The sequence below is a fragment of the Eptesicus fuscus genome, chromosome 1 (assembly GCF_027574615.1).
Source record: "Eptesicus fuscus isolate TK198812 chromosome 1, DD_ASM_mEF_20220401, whole genome shotgun sequence".
Lineage (NCBI taxonomy): Eukaryota > Metazoa > Chordata > Mammalia > Chiroptera > Vespertilionidae > Eptesicus > Eptesicus fuscus.
This window is the reverse complement of record NC_072473.1, coordinates 69,566,689-69,589,407: the sequence shown is the minus strand read 5'-3', so window position 1 is coordinate 69,589,407 and position 22,719 is coordinate 69,566,689. Positions and strand designations below refer to the sequence as shown.

The 22,719-nt window shown below is 38.8% G+C and overlaps 1 protein-coding gene across 3 annotated transcripts in view; it reads left to right on the top strand.

Moving 5' to 3' along the window:
* The window catches only part of PCDH19 (protocadherin 19), a 132,786-nt gene that overhangs the window by 11,755 nt on the left and 98,312 nt on the right, over window positions 1-22,719 (top strand). The window lies entirely within an intron of this gene.

Here is a 22,719-nt window from a genome sequence, read left to right as displayed (position 1 = left end):
GTCCCTGGGGCTACACCTGGTTTTTCTCTGATTGTCAGACTTATAAGGTGAGAGGACCCATAGACTTTTTCCTCCCTAACCCTGCCCTAGTCTTTGCTGTGACTTTAGTATACTGTGCCCAGAGGCTGAAGCTATGAGGTTGGGGTATCACTTGTTAGGAATTAGGAGACTAAAAAGTATGAAGTCACCTCTTGGCAAAGCTGGAATCTTTCAATTATGGCACTGCAGTGGATCTGAGGCATCTTTCTGGAGTTTCAGATGTTGAACCCTCTGCATGTGTATCTCCGTTTCCAGGGCTTAGGTAAGGCCAAGCTTGGCAGGATCAAGTGTCTCAGATGTGGGTAAATGAAGTCATTTGTACAAGAAACCTGTGTGTGAGAGGCGGGAGGCTGGCTCTGGAGCGGCCATTTTCTCCCACTGAGAGGAGCTTGATTTCTTGCTGTGTGACTGGCTGGCCGGCCTTTAATGTGAGCCTCATTTACTTCGAACAATGGAGAGGCTTGAAGTGAAAGTCCCAGAGGATCAGTTGTTTGTAGAGGGAAATGCTCTTCAAGTTACATTTCCTTTTTGGCTGTTGTGTAGTTACGAGTAGTTTTTGTGTGGGCTGCATGATGAGGGTCACTGTTTCCAGTGGGTGTAGCCAGGCTGCAAGTGCCTCCTTAGGTTCCCCCACAGAATGGTGGGAAAAGTACTGAAGCTATGTGAAGAACAGCTCTGCCAGGTCCAGGAACTTGGGCTCCCACTCAGAAATCTCATTTGCTAGTATTCAGCATTTTGCTTAAAAATATTGGCTAGGACCACACCGCTCCATAGCACTCCTGGAAAAGGTGTCAGAACGGACCAGTATTTCCACTTTATAAGCATGAAAATGGAATTACAGAAAAGGCAAATGACTCATCCAGGCACACAACTGGACTTCACTTTGCTTGACAGACGTTCCTCCGGTGAAACTTTAAAGTGTTTTCTGTCACATAACAGAAATTGGGTTCCACAGGAGGACCTTTGAATCGAAGTGTGTTCCTGAAAAGCTGTGCAGCAATCGAATGTTTGTTTTATAAATTAGACCGCCCCCCATGTTAACCATATTGGTGGCAATCCATATTTATAGGAATCCTGTGGTGGATCATTTTGCAAAAGAAAGAGCCCTTGTGTAATGGGGATAATCAACTCCTGACTAATTTCCATTACAAGCAAGTCTGGATTTTCACATACCTTGTTTGCTTAAAGTGAGATTTCTCACTTGGCAAGATTTACAAAACCTTTGGAAGGTAGGCTAATTCACTATTCCCTTGGATTTTCACTGTTTAGCTTTCCTTTTTGAATTTCACTTAATTAGAAAAACATTTAATTATGTAATATTTAAAATACATGGAGTCCAGAGAAAACAGATACATATCTCCCAAATGTAAGACATTTCATATTTGTTCCAGATTTAAAAAAATAAATAAATAGAAGGTTACAGCTACCCTACTCCCATCTTATTCCTATCTCTTCACATTTTGTATTTCTGTGGCTGGAAGAACAGAATCACAAAAGGAATGTTTTGGGTGTTTTTTGTCTTAGCCTGTTTCACTTGCTTCTGAAAGAGATAGCTCCCACTTTAAAGCTCCCAAATCAATAAAGGCTTCCTGAATTGAGTAGGTCCTGGGAATTACTTTGGAAAATGAAAGAGCTCTTTTAGACTTCCTTTAAATTCAGCATTTGGGGAGGAAGAACATTATTTTTCAGAAATAAAAAAAAAATCAGAGTGAGAGTTTGACAGATTGACAGACAAACGGGTGTTAGGAGGAGTTGTCTTTAGTTTTGAGCAGACCATTTGAAATTGAAGTAGACAAGGAGCTTAGTGTGAGGCTTGCATTCTCCTTGAGCTGTGTTCATGGACTAGCACCAGGGTTTCTTCGTGTGGGATGCTGAAGCACTTGCCTTGATGTGCATAGTCTTCGGTTGCTCCATTAAGTCTCTGAATGCCAGGGTGGCCAGTTTTCAGCTTCTCCCACAGGGGCCCATCTGTCCACTGTTCTGTGACAAGATGCTTTTACTCACTACCACCAGCACTGGCCTTGGCGGTCTCTGCTTCCTGGATTATTTTCACTCCTAAATCTGATTTCCAGAGCATGAAGGGCACCTCTTCTCAGAGTGTGTAGTTTGCTCTTCTGAATAAAATGAATTCCCTGTGTAAGTTGGCAGGAAGATAAAGTCAATCTAAGGGGCAGATTCTCCCTTTAGGTGTGTGTGTGTGTGTGTGTGTGTGTGTGTGTGTGTGTGTGTGTATGTGTGTGTGTGTGTGTGTGTGTAAGAGAGAGAGAGAAAGAGAGAGAGAGAGAGAGAGAGAGAGAGAGAGAGAGAGAGAGAAGACATTATTTGCGTCTCTCACCCACTTATTCTGCCTCTGTGGTGATGGAGCCTTTAGGGGCTGGCCTTATGGTACACAGTCTGTGAGCTTATGTCTTAAGAACCCTACTCCCCAATTTTGATACCCAGCTGGTTGTCTCCATAAGGAAAAACTTATAAGCCTATTCACAACAGGGAGTGATCTCCCTAAATGTGAGGCTAAGGCACCCCAATTTGATAAAGTGCAGGGACAGATCTCATGGGGACTATTTTTAGTTGAGTAGTGGGCAGCCAAATAATTATTTTTGTTCATAAATTTCAACTTCAGAAAAATTTATAGGGGATTTTAATTTATTGGACATATTTTTTCTGAGGCTTAGTTTCTCTTTTGGGCATAATTTTATTTCAAGCCTTTCTCTTCCTCTTTAATTCACTTGGCTTGAGGAAATCTGGTTTGGGTTGCCTATATGTACAGGTACTTTGCTGTAAACCATATCTTTTCTAAGTTAGATGCATGAGTAGGGAGACCAGATTAAATTGCATTTAAAGTGATGCGTTTAACCTTTAAGCAACTCTTTTTTTTTTTACAATGAAAGATGTCTGTAATCTAGTATTCATATGTGAAACTTGACATGTTGGAGGGAGACAGGGCTCTGGAAATGCAGGGACAAGCAGAGGCATCTGGATATAGGTAATGGAAGACTGATTTCCTCCTCTGTGCTGCACACAGAAAACTGGCATTGACTATGATCTTGCTGTATTGGTCATTTCTTTAATTAGTTCATTTCCATTTTCTCAAGTATGGACTTTTGAATGATGGAGTGCACTAATGGCAATGTTTGTTCCTAAGAACATAGGGGAGAGAATATGGTGGCATTAGTATTAAATAATGGCTTTTTCATAGTGGGGTTTTGCCTGATTTTTTAATTGCTAAACAATTTATGATAGTTGTGGCTCTTTAGAAACAAATCTCAAATGGTACATATAAAACACCAATTTTCTGTGTGGGTTGTGAGCTTGCTAATGAGATGTGTGTCCCCTTACACCTCTAGGTCACTCTAATTTTACCTCTACTGGTAATTCTTTAGAAATGGAAAAAGGTGTGTGCTTTGTTGCTGTAAGAAATACAATAAGGTAATACCTGCAGTGGAAAGAAAACTAAACTGCCTTTGCATAAACTACTATTATACATTGTATAGTGGCCTCAAAGAGCAAAATCTTATAAAACTGGTAAGCCATAAATACAGTGGCACTGGGAATTACTGAAATGGCATCAGGGGGCTTGGTCTTTGCACATCTGATCATCTGGCACCTCAAGAAGAGATCATGGAAGGTGGAGAAAAACTGAAACTGCAAAGGTCTGTGGCTATGAATGGTGTCAGATTTGGTGGCTCATGGGATAAAAAAATACATGTGACTCTTGCAATACCTTGCTCTCCTCACTCTTTGACCCTAACAAGCTCCATCAGAATAGTTATCTCTAATGTGTGAGTGACCCCGAGTCACTGTATCCCCAAAGATAACAATCTAGAAGTCTATAATTTTGGAATAAGGAAAGAGGTCACTAGCAAAAAAAAAAAAAAAGAATTAGAAACCTCATAAAAAAGGAGATTTAGTTTATTGAAAGCTATTATTATTAAGGAAATCAGACTCTAAGACATCAAGGATTCTAAAAACAAATCTAAACAGATGCTAAACTGTACTAATTCTGTAACATTTATTTGAGGAGATTTGGTCATGAGATCTCCAAGTTCTCTTGCAACTCTGAGTGTAATTCTGTGAATTTTGGCAGCATTGGTTTGAGGGTCTTTATACAGCATTAAGGTTTGAGTCCTTGTAATGACAGTGTCTGCTCTGTAGATATTAAGGGTAAGGAACTTAGTTAAAATAGGTGACACAATAGCCCTTTAACTTTTAAATGAAAGTGACATGTTCTGTGTCTAATGTGAGTCGTGAGTGTGTACATCAAAATTCAGTAGCCTCCCCATTCAAGTAGGTCTCCATATCTAATGTGAGTTCTATTATAAAGGCAGCAATGACTATACTAACCTTGCCTCAGTTAGTCTGTGCTTGTTCTAGAGATGAGTAGGAGATACACTCCCCTTGTCTGGCAAACCAGACCTTTCAGAAGAACACAAATTCACTTAAATATAAATTGTATTGATTATCACATGACCTCAAAATTCACAGAGCTGGAAGTCACTGCAATCTTTTTAAGTTAGATATTCTTGAGAACTATTTTGTATATCATGATAAATTATCTAACCTTTCATACTGTTGAAGGCCATACATTATGGAAATAAGCAGCTTTTTATTCTATTCTAAGGTCAGTCTAACCAAATTATGCAACTTCTAATGCAATTGCTCGAAACTTCCACTTTGAAAGTTTTCTCATTTTAATACCTTGCAACAGAGATAAATATTTTAGCTACTATTTGTGCTTAACGATATATTTCACTGATTGTCATCCTCTTTGTAGCATTTGTTGGCATGAGAGGCAGTTTACAATGGCCTTTCTCATTTTGATGTTTGCTATAGATAATCAGCAAAAAGTCAGAATTGAATAAAAATGTGTTTTTTGTGTGCATGTTATTTTTAATTTCAAGCCATAGGAGTCTAAGTGAGCCCTACAGAATTGATATATATGGGGCACTTGGGGTTTTGCTTGAGAGCCAAAATGAGGTAGATTTTCTTTTAACGTATATTTGATTCCAGGATTATTAAACTCAATGCATGTTGGAGGCTGACAGATTGCATTTAGTAGGATTTGGGGCACTGTCTATAACAAAGCAATCTATTTCTTTCAGGAAGTAAACTGTTCTTTTAGGGGAAGGAAGGTCAGTTGGGGAGCCCTTGGGAAGTTCTGTTTTACTTTTAATACCCATAAAGAATATTTTTCAGGAACTCCTTAAAGGTAGGGCTAATTCAGTGTAATTATTTTTGTATAGTGTCAGGAGTTACTAATTATGTTATGTTACTGATGAGTTTCTACAGTGGTCATGGTTCTGAGCACTTAAAGGGTACTAATTTATTCTAGGTAGAGCCTAGTTCTCTATGATGCTTTGCCTCTAGACTTGAGTGAATGGACTTATTGTTTAGTAGTGGGTCTCTTTTCAAGGAAAAATATGTTGGCTTGAAAATATTCATCCATTCACCTATCCACCAATATTTGTAGATAATTATTTATTGACCAACCCTTACTCGGGTCTGAGGAATATAGAGAAAGTATAAGCAGTACCTACCCCCGTAGCTCATATTGTCACTGAAGAGACTAGAGGTTAAACATATTTTAAAAAACAAAATCAGCCTTGCTGGTGTGGCTCAGTGGTTGAGCACATGCCTGGGTTGCGGGCTCAATCCCTAGTAGGAGTCATGCAGGAGGCAGCCTATCGATGATTCTCTCTCATCATTGATGTTTCTATCTCTCCCTCTCGCTTCCTCTCTCTGAAATCAATAACAACATATTAAAAAAAGAAAACAAAATAAATGGCTAAAGTAATGATTATTCATTAAGTGATGCCATGTAATTGATTAACAATTGGAAAAAAGTATGTTTTTTTTCCCATTATATGAGAATATAAATTCAACATGGATCAAAAGCTAAAACTTTAATATGAAAACTCAAATAATAAAATTATTAAAAGAAAACATAAAATTCATCTAATCTTGAAATTGAATAAAACTTTAGAAGTATAAAAGAAACAGAAATGAGTGCAGAGAAAAATACCAGCAGCTTTGACTATGTCAAACTTTAAAAAGTCTGTATGTCCAAAAATATCATAAGCTAAGTAAAAAGAAAAGATAGCAAAGAACCTATATTTATTAATTTTACATATAATTATAGGGTGCTTATTCCTATGTGCTAGTCAGTATTTAAGGTGCTGGGGCTACAACAGTGAACAAAACAAAGTTCCTGATCCATTGAGTTTATATTTTTATGGGTGCAAACAACAAGCAAATAAATATATAATATGTTAGGTAGATAAAGATATATGTTCTCCTGGGAATGAGGATTCTCTAGGAAGGTCAGGAAAGACATCTTGGATAAGGGGATATTTAAGCAACACCCTTAATATAGAAAGAGTTCTTATAATTCAATAAATAAGACAAATAACCACAATATAAAAATAATGCAATGGTCACAAATAGATAATTCACAAAGAAGCTTCACAAATGACCAGTATATATGAAAGCATTATAACCTTAGTAATTGAATAATAGCAGTGGAATGACATTAACTTTTAATTACAAACACTATATATTCTTATTAAAAATTCAAGCAATACAGGAGTGTATAAAATAGAAGTCTCCACAACTTTCTCCTCACCAATCCATTACCTCAGGGAAACCACAGACAATTTTATGTGCAAGTTGTCATTTTTTAACTTATCAAATTAGGAAAGTATTAGAAAATACACTAAGCATTGATAAGGGTGTGATTATTATACTAGTACTCTGTTACATGGAGTATAATTGATAGAATTGAAATTGATATAATATTTCTTGGGGGTAATTTGTAAATATACATTAAAAACCCTAAAATATCTAGCATTTCTTCCTCTGGAAGTTATCCTAAGGAAATAATTTTAGATCGCTTAGAAATTCATGTCCAAGGGTGTTAATCTCAGCATAATTTATAGAAATAAAATATTGGAAATATCCTAAATATCATTGATATGTGAATGACATTTTTTATGTTGCATATATTGATAGACTACCATGAAGCCATTAAAATAATATTTTGAGGAATATTTAATGGTATACACTCATGGTATAGCATACATTAATTGAAAAATTCCGTAGACAAAATGGCATGTGTAGATTGATTCCAATTGTTTAAAAATATATATGCATAGGCAAAAACACTGGAAGGAAAACTACCTAAGCATGAATAATTATCTCAGGTCTCAGAAAATCAGGTGATTTTTACTTTTTAATATACTTTCTAATTTCCCAAATTTTCTACATTAAACATGTATTATTTTGAGATAAGAAAAATAATTACTTAAAGAAGTTAACTATTATACTATATAGTTAATATTAATGGCCAAATATGTGTCATAGGCAGTATTATAAATTATTTTTTATTTTCATTTTTCAATCAGATCATACCTTCTAAATTTTTCTTCTTATTTTCCTTTTTTGGTGCTCTCACTCAGATGATAACAGGTATGAAGATTTGCATTTAAAAATAATCCTTTTCTTTACAGTTTGCCTTTTAAATGTTTTAAATAATGGTATGAAACATATTTTTCCTTCTTCACTCCTCTTGCCCATATCTATACCCTTGTAAAAGTAGATTTGTTTCACTAGTGTTAGACATCTGGTCCACAAATTTTAATTTTAGAATGAGAAATTTTAAAATAGCAACATTTGACTATAATCTGTACAGATTTTTAATATTATAAAAATGATAAAGGCTTTCTCTAAAGGCCAATTTGGCAAAATATATTTTTTCAGTGCCCTTTTTAGGCCCAAAGAGCCAATTTGAAGAAGGACCTTTTTAACATTCCTTAATATTTGATTTCATGTTTGAACCTTTTGGCTCTGAGGTATATAATATCTCGAACAATTTGGAACAACAACAAAAAGAGGCAGTGAATGAGTTGGCAATCATTTAGATGCTCAACATTTCAAATTCAGCCTTAACTAAATGCACTGTCACCCTCCCCACCAAACAAAATGGACTGCTTTCAATCCTTATTAAGAAAGGCACATTTATTTGATTGCCTCCCCATCTAGTAGTTTAACTTTGAACAGCCTAAGTACAAAAACCAGCATCCTTTGGGACACTTTAATTGATGGCTGTATAATGCTGTATAAACCTCTCACATACTAAGTACTGTACTTAAATGCAAAATGTTTATTCAGTTGTTCTGTGTAGATATCAGAGCTATTTAGATATTGTAAAGAAAATTCTAATTAAAAAACAAACAGATGCTTCACTCCCACCCCATAGCTAATAGATGAGAATGTTGTCTGTACAATGTCACCTGATTGTAGATGAAGTGTTCTTGTGCTACAGAAAACATCTGCAGCCTAATTCTATAGTCTGTCCCTTGGATAAATGCAGACTGTGGGCTTCAGTAGGACTGTATTTATTATGTGTGAAATCATTTAACTATGAGTTTCAATTTGAATTATATGTCATTACATGGCATATTTAAATAAAAATAAATATCTGTTGCTTTTTTATGTGTGTGAGCACAAAAAGAAGGGACTAAAAATTAAGGGAAATCAAGGGAAACACCACTACCTTCCCTCCAGCCTCCTCTTTTCTCAGTTTTTTTTTAATGTAAAAGTCCTCATTTAAAGAAATATTGAGAATGCTTGAAACTTGATTATGAAGCTACCTAAGATTCACATTTTCCCTTTGTATAGCTTAAAGATGAGATTGTTCAAATTAAAAATTTTTTTCCAGAAAATTAAATATTTAATTGATTTTAAGCCAGGATTTGAAATAAAAGTAATGTGATAAAACAGAGTGTTCTAGCTGAGAAAAATAAAATGTAATACTATGCAAATTCATATAACCACTAAAGTGAGTATAAAACTCTGTAAAGTGATAAGAAGATTAAAAGCAAAGAATTTTGCTTATTGAATTCTGAGCCTATTGGCAGTTGCCAGTCAGTGGGGGTTTGGTACATGCTGCTATATAGGATGTGAGTAAAGGTGATTCTGAACTTGCTTATGGGCCCTGGATAGGCCTAAAGGTTTGAACTTCTCCCCACCTTCCATTTTCCTTGGATGCTATTGCCTAGGACCCCAGCACAGAATTGATTAGATGTTGTGGCTGAGATATTCTTATTTACCAGTGCCCTTATGAGGGAGATTGAGCCACCTAGGGTGAAAGAGATATTACAAAACTCCCCTTCAAGAAATGGGAATCTCAATGGGTTGATACCTTTGAAGACACATCTGTTAATGTCCTGAGTGAATATAGTATACTATCTGACTTTTACTTGATAATTATTAAGAAACCTGTTGCTGTCTGGGGGAAAAGTAGGCTGAGTCCTAGTGTCTTTTTTTTGGTTACTCATTATAAAATCAATTCATTTCTATTGTGAAAAAGATGGAAAAGTACAGAAATATTTGAAGAAGTTGGAAAATCATCCATAATTCCACTACTCAGGGAAAACTACCATGGAACAAAATAGGTGTTCAATAAAAGTTATTGAACTAATGAAAAGAACTTCCAAATTTTTACTGTTTTAAAATTGGGATCATTTTAGTTGAGATTTTGTTTTGTTTTTTTCATCTTTACATTATATCATAAGAAACTAGAGGCCAGGTGCATGAAATTCATGCATGGAGGGTATGTGTCCCTCAGCCCAGCTTGTACCCTCTCCAGGCTGGGAACCCTCGGTGGGATCAGGCCTAAACAGGTAGTCGGACATCCCTCTCACAATCCAGGACTGCTGGCTCCCAACCGCTTGCCTGCCTGCCTGCCTGATTGCCCATAACTGCTTCTGCCTGCCAGCCTGATCACCCTCTAACCATTCCCATGCCAGCTTGATCGACGCCTAACTGCTCCCTTGTCAGCCTGATTGCCCCTAACTGCCCTCCCCTGCCAGCCTGGTCACACCTAACTGCTCTCCCCTACAGGCTTGGTTGCCCCCAACTGCCCTCCCCTGCTGGCCTGGTCACCTCCAACTGCCTGCCCCTGCAGGCCTGGTCGCCCTTAACTGTCCTCCCCTGCAGGCCTGGTCGCCCCTAACTGCTCTCCTCTGCAGGTCTGGTCACCCCTAAATGCCCTCCCTTGCCAGCCTAGTCCCCCCCAACTGTGCTCCCCTGCAGGCCTGGTCCCCCAAACTGCTATCCTCTGCTGGCCTGGTCACCCCTAACTGCCCTCCCCTGCCGGCCTGGTTGCCCCTAACTGCTCTCCTCTGCTGGCCTGGTTCACCCCAACTGCTCTCCCCTGCTGGCCTAGTCCTCACCAATTGCCCTTCCCTGCATGCCTGGTCCCCCCACCACCAACTGTCCTCCCTGCAGGCCTGTTCGCCCCCAACTGCCCTCCTTTGCCGGCCTGGTCACCCCTTACTGCCCTCCCCTGCAGGCCTGATTGCCCCCCACTGCCCTCCCTTGCAGGCCTGGTCCCTCCCAACTGCCCTCCCCTGCTGGCCTGATCGCCCACAATTGCCCTCCCCTGCTGGCAATCTTGTGGTGGCCATCTTGTGTCCACATGGGGGTGGCCATCTTGTGTGTTGGAGTGATGGTCAATTTGCATATTGCTCTTTTATTAGATAGGATTATTTCTATGTCATTAGCATATATTTATAAGCAAGATTTTTTAGTGGTTAAATTGTATTCTGTTCCATAGATAGGATTAATTTTACTCAAACAATCTCTAATGTTGACCTTTTAAGCTATTTAAATTTTTGTCCTATTATGACTAACACTATGATGGATATCCCTGTGCATAAATCTCATTGTGATATCTGATTGTTCCTTTAGAATAAATTTCCTATTTAATTATTACAAAGAAATTCCAACCCAGCATGCTTTTTTTTTTTTTTTTTTGCTTTTAGTTACATAAATAACCCTTTACATGATAATAATTATTATTTTTTTTCATTATTGGCTCCTTCAAGATTTTTCATTATTCTTTACTAGCATACTCATTTCTAGTTCAACTGTGAAGTTGGAGAAGGTTCTACATACATCAAAGTTAGCTAGAGGTGCTGGTGGGAGAGCAAAAAGCCCTTCTCTTATGTTATCCCCTAGTACTTTCTTTCCAGAGTCAGTGGATATTAATTCAGGCCTTAATCTGGCATTTTTCAACCTTTCTCCTGCTTGATTCTGTACTGGGCATCTCCATTAACTAGGAAGCTCTGGAGATGGCAATTTCATGGACCACTGGTTTGGGGTTGTGACCTGCACTTTAATAAGTACTGCCCCAAGCCTTTCTTCTCCTATGACCTGCTGCTTCCGAAGACCTGGGCTCTGTTTCAGGGCCACTGGTTTTTCTTTTTTCTTTCATGCAACTGACTTACAAATGAATATTAATAGCCAGTTCATGGTGAGGAACTTCTGAGCTCACGTTCCTAGCACTGTGCTCTGTCCCAGACATGCCTTTCTTCCACCCAGGAAACCAGCTCCTGGTGTCTCTTTTCTAGGGATCTTTTACACTTTTTTCAATTTGGGGGTGGAATGTAGAGGAGTGGGGCAGGGGATTCAATTCACTTTCGCTACTTGGGGGACCAATTTATACTTTGGAAGGTTTTAGCGGAAGGCCAGGAGACTGGCTGGGAGTGGGAAGGGAGAACAAAAGCTTGATTTTCTATTATAGTATTTAACCTGAATGAAATATGTGAAACCTGGCAAACAAGGTCTCACTCTAAGTGACTCATTGCCACCAATAAAATAATAAATAGCTGGGTGCCACTATTTTCTAATCATGTGCATAGCCCTGATGTATCAGGTTTTTTTTTTTAAAAAAATAACTAGATACTTTTCCCCATAAAGTTAGCATTTGAGGATCTAATCTCTATATTTTCAATTAAGTACAGGTTGATTTTTCCCTTTTCTAGCTTATAGAGTTGTAATTCATCACGTACAATTAAAATGACATTCAAATACAGCTTAGGGTTTCCTTTGATTTTGTAGTGGCTTTGGTGTGTAGGGCAGGTTGTTGCTTTGCTATAAACCACAGACCCAGAGTAAACCTCAGCTGTGCTGTATCTATTTTGGATGACAAGTTTTTAGCTGCTTGTGTGTAATTGCCCATGTTACATCATCCTAACCATTGTGAAATGTGCAAAATACAAAGCTCATCTAATGATTCATTTCAGGTGAACAGTTCCTCTCAAAGTAATTCTAGAAGCGGTTCTCTGCACGAAACAGATTCCCACATTTTGTTCTTGCTTTCTTGTTCAGGTTGAAGGTAATTTAGTGATTGATAGCAATATACTAGGGAGAAACATATCATATACATTGTGCCATGTAACCTTGACAGTCTACCTAAAATGTTCCATGGGATGTAGTTTCTCTTGGTGCAAGTAAAGAACCGAGGGAAGCAAAATTCTCTCCACATCAAATCAAGGAAGCATTAACCCCAAATGAAATTGAATTTTCCTATCACTGAGCAGCAGAGAAAAAAAGTCTATTTTCAGCATTCACAAGAAGCTTGAATACAAATCGCTCACTGGTCTTACTGGGGTTTCAGTTTGTCAGATTATGCTATATTTTGTGATGGTAAATGTATGCCACATGAAGACTTTAAAATGCCTCTGTTGGTGGATCGCATTAACCCATCTTTAAGTCAGGTATGTGAAATTCCACTAAGCTAAAATTTGGCATTTTCTTACCAATGTTAAACATTTTCAGACTAGCTAATAGATCATGTTTACTCATCTATTAGTAAGAAGAGGGGCTTAAATTAATAACACTTATCCATGGACCTTACATGTCATATCACACACAGAGTACAATTTGGTAAAAGGCTTTATAGGTAATATTTCAAAGTGGGGGAAAAAAGATTGCTTGGAACCAGAAAGGTCAGAAATAGATAAAATAATTCTGGGCATTTTTATTGCTGAATAATGGACTTTGTAAATACCACATGTGACTATTAGATAAAATGAGAATACATAGACTTCAATATTAATTGGTTTAGTATCAGCTGATGGCCCGATTGCAGGGCACAATGGAATTATGTTATCAATATAATGTTTTATTGATTCCTTGGTTTGAAAATTAAATAAACATAGCATAAGCATTTGCAGTGGTAAGTTGTAGCAGGGAATAAGGTTTTTATTTGGAAGTTGAAAACAGAATTAAAGGTGATTGAGGCAGAAATCAGGCTGTGGCATAAGATTGCTGCCAGCATTTCTTGAAGTAACAGTATATTTGTGACTTGGGAGGAATAAGAACCAAAGAACAGAGACTTTGGGGGAAGTGGTCTAACATACATTCCTAAGGATGATGTCAATATTAGCAAATACTATTGTTGAATAGTTTAGTTTGATTTGATATGGATATATTCATTTATTAATTATTTCATTCTATACTTTTCCCCCATATCTTTTTTTAATTTAATAAACCTTTATTGTTCAGATTATTACAAGTGTTCTTCTTTTTTCCCCCCATAGCTCCCCTCCACCTGGTTCCAACCCCACCTTCTGCCCTTACCTCCGCCCCCCACTGTCCTCATCCATAGGTGTATGATTTTTATCCAGTCTCTTCCTGCACCCCCACACCCCTTTTCCCCTGAGAAATGTCAGTCCACTCCCTTTCTATGCCCCTGATTCTATTATATTCACCAGTTTATTCTGTTCATCAGATTTTTTATTGACTTGATTTTTAGATTCACTTTTTGATAGATATGTGTTTGTTGTTCATAATTTTTATCTTTACCTTTTCTTCTTTCTCTTCTTAAAGAATACCCTTCAGCATTTCATGTAATCCTGGTTTGGTGGTGATGAACTCCTTTAGCTTTTTCTTATCTGTGAAGCTCTTTATCTGACCTTCAATTCTAAATGATAGCTTTGTTGGGTAGAGTAATCTTGGTTGTAGGTTCTTGCTATTCATCACTTTGAATATTTCTTGGCACTCCCATCAGGCCTGCATAGTTTCTGTTGAGAAATCAGCTGACCATTGTATGGGTGCTCCCTTGTAGGTAATTAACTGTTTTTCTCTTGCTGCTTTTAATATTCTCTCTTTGTCTTTTGCCCTTAGCATTTTAATTATGATGTGTCTTGGTGTGGTCCTCTTTGGATTTCTTTTGTTTGGGGTTCTGTGCACTTCCTGGACTTGTAAGTCTATTTCTTTCAGCAGGTGGGGGAAGTTTTCAGTCATTATTTCTTCAAATAGGTTTTCAGTATCTTGCTCTCTCTCTTCTTCTGGCACCTCCATAATTCGGATGTTGGTACGCTTGAAGTTGTCCCAGAAGCTCCTTACACTATCTTCAAATTTTTGGATTCTTCTTTTCTTTTTGTTTTTCTGGTTGAGTGTTTTTTGCTTCCTTGTATTTCAAATCTTTGACTTGATTCTTGTGTTCCTCTAGTCTGCTGGTAGGTCTCTGTATAATATTTTTTATTTTAGTCAGTGTATGTTTAATTTCTAGTTGGTCCTTTTTCATATCCTCGAGGGTCTCACTAAATTTATCGGCCTTTTCTAGGAAATTCTTGAAAAACCTTATAACCGTGGTTTTGAACTCTATATCCAGTCATTTGTTTTCCTCCATTTCTTTCGTCTGTGATCTGTTTCTTTGTCTCCACATTTTGGCTGCTTCCCTGAGTTGGTAGAGTAGCTTTGTGTGCTAGGTGTCCTATAGGGCCCAGTGGCTCAGCCTCCCCAGTTACCTGAGGTGGACACTCTTGGTTCACCCCTTTGTGGACTGTGTGTACAGCCTTGTTGTAGTTAAGTCTTGATTGTTGTTGCTATCACTAGGAGGAATTGACCTCCAGGCCAATTGGCTCTGAGGATCAGCTGTGTCTACTCTGGGAGAACTTCTGTGCTGGAAACAGCCTTATGAGATCAGACTTGCAAAAGCCTCTGTGCTCAGCTTGGATGGGCCGGAGTCTCAGGGCTGAGCAGACAGCCTTGGCTTCCCATCAGCCCTGCCCTATGAGGTCCCTGGGTCTCAGTGTCCCTCGGTAATCACTGCAGTCCTCTCTGTGTGCACTCATGTGTGCGCCTCCAGACCTCTGCCTTTTGTGGCTCCCCTGAGTTTCCATGCGCTCCTCTCTTTTTCCGACAGTCCAGATTCCCCCGTATGAGTCTGGGTCCCAAGGGTCTCGCCCGGAACTGGGTTCAGTGCAGTCGGAACTGGGGTTCAGTGCAGTCGGAACTGGGGTTCAGTGCAGTCAGGAGCTTCCATGTCCCTCCTGCTAGAGAAAGCCAGCCAGGCACTCAGGCACCCGTCCTCTTCGTGCATGTGTCTCCGTACCTCAGCCTTTTGCAGCTCCTCTGAGTCTCTGTGTGCACCTCTCTTTCCTTCTAGTTGTAGAATTTCCACTCAGCCAGCTTTCCTGTGGTTCTGGATGATGTCCATTCTGTCTTTTAGTTGTAGTTTTGAAATTTTGTGTGAGGCAGCAGTTTAGGTGTTCACCTATGCCACCATCTTGGTTTCTTCCCCCCACCCCGTGTCTTCTTGATATTGTTCTATATACTGTTTAAACGAGGGTGAACAAAACTGACATAGTCCCTGCCTTTATGGAGTCAGAAGACAAAACCCCAATGTAAAACAGATCACAAACGAAAGAAATGGAGGAAAACAAATGAATGGATATAGAGTTCAAAACCACAGTTATAAGGTTTTTTCTTTTATAAGGGTATAAAAGAAAAGGTCATTTTAGTATGAAAGAGAAAAATTGGGGAATCTGACATAGTCTAGAGGATTAGGGAAGTCATATTTGAGTTGAAACTTTAAGGGTAAACAGGAGTAAGTGAAGCAGAAGGGTTTTGGGTTGGGGCGATTAGCATGTGAGAAGACCCTGACATGGGAAAGACCTTGGTGGAGCTCAAGCTAGAGTAACAGTGGAATCAGAGCAGGTGGGTGAGTGGGAAAGCATTGCATGCTGTTGCTGGTGAAGTATGGATCTGGAATTAAACTCTTGGCCACATCTCAGAAATCTCTTCTCAGTGCTGAGGTTTTGAATCCCACATATAGCCATTGTTTAAAAGAGTGCAAAGGGGCTGAGGCAGGAGGGTGGTGGTGGTAGTGCACAGGGTCTATTGTGAATTCTAGCAAACACAAATTTATTTCAGAAAGGCAGCCATGGATTGAATCAATTTCAAAGTAAAGAAAGAAGTAGCCTGCAGCCAGCTCCAGATGGATGGTTTGTGGCTCAAGTCCATTCTCCCAGTCTCTGCTTAATCGCCTTTTGTGTCCATGTTGTGTTCATACACATTGGTGGGTGGTGTGCAGATGAGCTCTGTTAAGATAGTGCTGTGGCTCATGTAAGGCTTATCTAGTAACATTCACGTTGTGGAATAAGTAATATCAAGGCAACATTGACAATTTTATTTTCGTTCTCGGCTGGTGTTGACAGAGAATACAAGGAATTTCTTCTCTTCATCTTCTCTTTGAATAAACAGACAGCAGGCCCCCAGCAGGACCCAGAGAAGGATTTTTTTACTTCCCTATTTCCTGCTTCCTGTCTCAGCTTCTTTATCCCTCTTCCCTTTCTACTCCAACTTTTTTGTGTGTGAAGTTCTGCCCAATAGTCAGCAGAGGGCGCACAAATGCACCAAAATTCAACCTTTATTCCTCTGGCCAGAGTAATATCATTGTCTTTATCTGTTCATCTTTTAATTCTTCAGATTCAAGGATGCATCTTAGCCTTTTCTCTTTGTAATATTTACATCAAGGGCAACCATTCTTACCTATTTTGTAAAAGTGGGCCAAAGTGACTATCTAGATAAAAAAGAAAAATGGATTGTGTTTCTGAGATATGGGAGGAAATGGTGTGTGTGTGTGTGTGTGTGTGTGTGTGTGTGTGTGTGTGTGTATGAGTGACAGATCTCTGAGTTTCTGGTATCCTGTGTAACTCGTTTGGAAAGGACTCATTTTGCCAGTAGCAAGGGAGACAGTCCGGGCTCCTGTTCTTTGCTTTCCTTGGGCTGTTGTCCTCATAGCAGCTGGCCTACTTCCTGACATGTCCTAATAATGAGGATGATGTGGCCAGGGGGAGATTAATCTTCTTCCCCAATCTGACCTCTCCATTGAATTTTCTCCTTGCTGAAGTCCAAAGGGAATTGTCTCCTTTTAACTGTGAGCTCTGTTCACTCTGCCCAAGGTCTGAATCCAACTGTGGCCTGTCTGCCTCCAGCATCACTGGACATAGAGAGTGATCCGCATATGCCTGTGACAGTTCTGAGCATGATGTGTGAGAAGCAGAAGACAGCTAGTGTAAGCTTCTCAAGAGATGTCTTGGCATGCAAGTGCTGACGAAAGTGGAGACTTGTTTGTGTCAGTGACATATCAGAGAAGACATCTATGGACCAGATGCAGGGAGTGAGGAGGTGTGTAGCTTAGTATAGTCTTCTGACAAAAGCCCACATACTTTACATTTATCTGTCCTTAGAGCCAATCTTCTTCTGATATTTTAACCTAACTTTCGTTCTGGTTTGTTCATAGGATTCTAGTGCCACAAAGAATTGTTTGGCTAGTGGCAGTTATACTGGTTTGCACGTTAATACAAGTACAGGGCAGTTTAACCAATTAGTGTTATAATATGAGGAATAAGCAAGTTTAGCATATTCTGCCTATTGTAAAGCATCAGGCACAGTTATAACTCCTCATAAATAATGATGTTTCTGAAAGGCCACTTTTTCATTTAAATTACCTTACCATTAGCAGGTTTGGGAAAGAACTGTATTGAAGAACATGTTATTTAAACAACAAAATGATTTCTCAATAAAATGCTTTTTAATTTTTCCCTTTGGGGCTCTGGGGTGCCCTCCTTGTCTTAAAGATCCACATGGGCAGATTGCATGTTAGCTTGAAAATCCAGAGAAGGAACCATTCTTACCTTCAATGTCAGCAAAACACTAATACTTTAAACACAAAGGACATTTTACATAGTAACTGTTTCGGATGGAGTGAGTGGCACTGTGAGCTTGCTCTCTCTTAGATGATTTCTGTATGATGGGACCAACATTGGGAGTCAGGTCAAGGCTACTCCTTAGTTTGTGGGGTGTAGAGGGCTGCCTGGGAGGTACCTGGGCATTTCTTTTAATTATTGTCAGCTGAACTCGGGGTGTAGGCAGAACCACGCCCTGGGAACATGCTTCCCCAATGAGGCTGGACATGTTAATCAGTTCTGACTTCAAAGCAGCCCAGGTGTCAGCAGGGGCGGGTCTAGATATGTAAATCCAGTAATGCTGGGGCCTAGTTAAGAATGCAAATAAGCTCCTTTGATCCTAAGTTTTGGTGTTACTTCCTGGATTTTTGGGATATAAAATAAACCTGCTGCGTGGCTCAGCGTCCTCGTCAGGCAGCCTCTCCATCAGAGAGGAAAGATGGCGTCCCACCCAGCCCCAGCTTTGTGAATCTATTTCTGCATCTTGTTTTCTTTATTTCTATTATTTCTCAATCCCTGGCCGCCTCCATTTAGGACCGGTTCGTTCATCTCTCTTTCCGCGCGGGATGCGGAAAAGGGAGATCCCCGCCATTTTTGCCCCCCCCCCCCCCCCCCCCCGCCGCATCAGGCCCCTGCAGTGGGGTATAAATGAATCAGGTCAAGGCTACTCCTTGATTTGTGAGGTATAAATGAATAACTTTAAAAAATGTTGTATAGTCAGAATCATTCCTGTTCTTCCTCAATAGACTTGCAATCCTGGGCTGAATACTTATCTGGCTTGGTTTTGTGTCTATGGAACAAGGGAAACTTCTAGTGACCAGTTTGGTTAACCACTAATGCTTATTCCCTCTTTCATACTATTCCATTTTGGGTGTTCTTTTACTCCAGTACATTGGATTTCCAATCACATCAAACTCTATTAGGCTATTTGCCACTCATAGCAGATTAGATTCCCTAGCAGGATTTTCCTCTCCACAATATGCAGAGTATTAGATTCCCTGACATGGGTTGCTGCTTGTTAAGTTGTGTTCGGTGCTGTGTAATATAGAATTCTCTTCCTTATCAGCAGTCACTAGTTTGTTAATTACACACTTGCAAATTCACTTCTTTTGCACATTCTCAAACTACAGCTCTTCACAAGCTCTGACTGCACAAGTCAGTGCCTCAGGCAGCCATAGCTGCTCACAGGTTCAGTTCAATTCAGCTCTTTGATATTGAGCATCTGTGCTTCAGAGTCTGTGCTAGGTATTACAGGGTTTGCCAAAGTGAGTGGAGAATAATTCTTGCCCTCCAGGAGTTTACAGTCTGCTGGGGTAGGGACAAGGAAGGACAGTGCATAATAAGAACTATGTGTATGAAGGGTGTTAGTTTTATGCCTTCCCTAGTAACAATTTATTATGTAGCATATTTAAAACACCATTGAAGGCAACTTGTGATTTATAATGCCATTATGGCCACCACTCTGTTCTATGATGAAAGAAAAAATTATAAAGCACAACTGCATGAAAAGTGGACATTTTATCAGATTCCAATACAGGTATTGGCAGAATTGCAATAAAACTCTGAGGTCCCTTAACACACTCAGTCCTGTTTTCACATGCGCCCAGCATGATATTAGCAATCATATGATTCTAACAAATACCCATTAGGCATAGTAGAGAAATAAAAGTTCAGATTTAGATTGCTCTATACATGCTTTGACATTATATACAGACTAGGTCTATCTGTATTTTTTTCTTTGTCACCAAAATATTGTACTATTTATTAATCTTTGGAAGGGAACTAAACATAATACAAAATGGTATGAGAGTCATGGTACCCTACCAGCAACAAAAAGAGGGAAGGGGAATTACCAATTGTAATCTTAATGTTAAAAAGTTTCAACATGGCTGTAGAATCACAATCTTATGTCTCACATTAGTGTAAATACTGCCTACTTTCTTCTTCATATGGCTTCTCATTCCTTCAACACTTACCACATGCCAGGCACTGTTCCAGGTACTTTGTTGTAGCAACTCAGTATTGCTCACCATAAACAAACCTTCTCCTCGTTTTCTGTTGATTAAAAAAAATCAAAGTTTACTGGCAACAAAGGGATGTGTTTTGCATCTCTTTCTGCTAACTCAACCAGAGCGCTTCATTAATGCCAAATTTCTAATTTGATGCGACAAATAGTGATCTTAAAAGAAATGTGGTTTAGAAAAAGACCTAACTAATAAGAGTAAGATGATTTGCTATAGGAATGAAATAAAACCCAAAACTTTGGTTTAATTATTTTTCGTTGACACCAAAATATTGTGCCATTAAAAAAAATCCCTGGAAGGGAGGGAACTAAAAGTAAGGCAAGGTAGAAAGAGGTGACAGGACCAGTGCTTTTGCAATTTACTCAATATTTTCTAACTAGTAAGATATATGTAGTGTGTCTAAAACCCAGAGTATGATATCTGTATTTTCTATTCTAATTGTGCCCTGCAAAGAGATTTTATTTGTATGGGAAAGTGACAGCAACCTTCAGAACTCATTTTTTTTCAAGGATGTGTTACTATTCAAACATGCGGACCATAACACTGTTTCATTAGAATAATAAAACATTGATCTTTCAACTAAAATGTCCTACCTACTTACTTGACCAAGGTCATCACTAGTTTTTGGGGTGGCGGTGTTTTTTTTTCTTTCTGAACTTAACATGCACACCTGGATGCAGACTTTATTATACTCTAATACCGCTCCGAAATCTTTACTGATCTCCTACTATGTTCAAACACTCCTACTAGTATATACACTTCCATAACTTAACTATTTCATATTTCATTCTCCTTTGAATCCAAGAGTTGACACTGTGACTTACAGATTATAGCTTCAGAGAACAGTTACACTGTACCCTACTATTCCTTGGACATACCTTATTTTATAGTGCAATTCCCACTTTTCCCCTGGTGCTCATTTTTTTTTTCTATAAAGACCATAGAGTCAGTCACTGCCTCAAATCTTGCCACCCCTTTCACATTATTAGCACAATGGTGAACATTCTGCACATTGCTCATGATTCACATATTCACCATGCAAAATGCATCATTCATAAATTGTTTAGTGCGACCTTTTGCACAGTAACACTAATTATTATTATCACGTAAGACCAGTAAACTAGACTGGTAATTATCAGGGGCTTATTTGAATGGATAGCTAAGCTATTTTTGGCAAGTTAATCAAAGCAGTTGTCATGACAGCCATACAAATACGTGCTATGAATTGGGTTAATTAGAGTAATTAATAACTGTTATTTGGCCCCTCTTTCCCAAGGTATTGCCTCAGCATTATCAAAAGGGGAGAGGTAAAGTTGTTTTAAAAAGTCTGCATCCCTCTTCTAAGAAAGCTACTTTTAAAATAATTAAAAGCTACTGAACATCCAAAGGTGGCTCCTCTAGAGGAACCCTTATTTTTTATAGGATCTCCTCCTACTTTTGGAGGTTTCAGAGTCAGCAAGCATAAGCCACACTGAAAAAAAGTAGTTAAAAGGAGATGCTAAATAGTCAGTTCCCTGAGGCTGCCACTTTCCTTTTAGTCACCTGTGAGAGCTCCCAAGGGACCATTTCTCTGGCCACCACTTTTGGCAGAGCCTGGCTTTGTTTTTTTTTCTCATCTAGAACTTTATTGCTTTGCTCTCTAGCTTGTCCATAGTATCTGTTTCCTCTTCTTATTTTTTCTTCACAAATAAGTTGTTTTTCTTGCCTGGGTTTCTGCCCCTCTGAGGTTTTCCAAGTGTTAATTTTGTTGGAGGCATTTTTTTAAAATTTAATGCCTTGGAGACCATCTAACACTGCCTGGTGGTGGTTTTGCTCTTTTTTTTTTTTTTTCAAAGAAAGGAAAAGGGGATAGCTCTGAAGAGCTTTCTTTTTTTTTTTCCTAAAAAAGTAAAGGGTAAAAGTCCAAATATTATCTCTATGCATCTCAGCATACTAAGTTATTTTCCTTATTATAGTACAAAGAAAAGAGAAAGGGAGAGGTTAAAATGAAACTGTTTTCCCCACTGAGGTAATTTTTTCCCCAGCGGATACTATTATTCACAAAAAGAATTCGAGACTTTTCATAATGGTTTTGAATAGCAAATTATTTCCCCCCTGTTTCTTCCATAAAACAAGGAGAAGGGATGGATACAAGGAGGGAAGGGAACTGAGGACATTAATTGAGCACCAAATCTATGTCACTTCCTGGGCCCGATGATTTTCATATATTAACTAATTTAATCCTCACAACAGCCCTGTGAGACTGGATACAATATTATCCTAGTTTTATAGATGAAGCAACTAAAGGTCAAGTAAAGACCACACATAATGAGGACTTTAACCCAAATCTCTCTGATTTGGATTCCTTTCTCCTACACTAGTTAGAATAGTTTCTCAGAAAAGCGAGAAGCTTCTAGTACTTTATAAATTCCAGATGCCTTGTTCACACCTCAACTCCCATTGACTAGAAGTGCCCATTCTTTCTTGCTTTTCTGTTTCTTTGACAATTGAGACTTATAATTCAGGGGCCAGCATTATGATTGGCCCATAAAATTTAAGTTTGGAGACAACCATAGTGAAAAGCTTTTAGTAGAAAGCACTTGGCTAGTTCCTTAGAAACGGCCACACACTTTCTTCCCATGTCACACTGGAGTCTCATGATCAGGAAAAGGCAGCTTCCTTTTCTATTTTATATGCAGTTGGCTTGTTAAGGAAGAAAGGTGTTGTGTTGTCTGAAGGTGTTGTGTTGTGGCTTGATGATGCTTGGAAGCTGCACAGGACACATGGGAAATGGAGGTAATTGGGGTCCTTTGGTTATTCCTATGCTAGTAAAACAGGACCATCTTCTGACAGCTTAG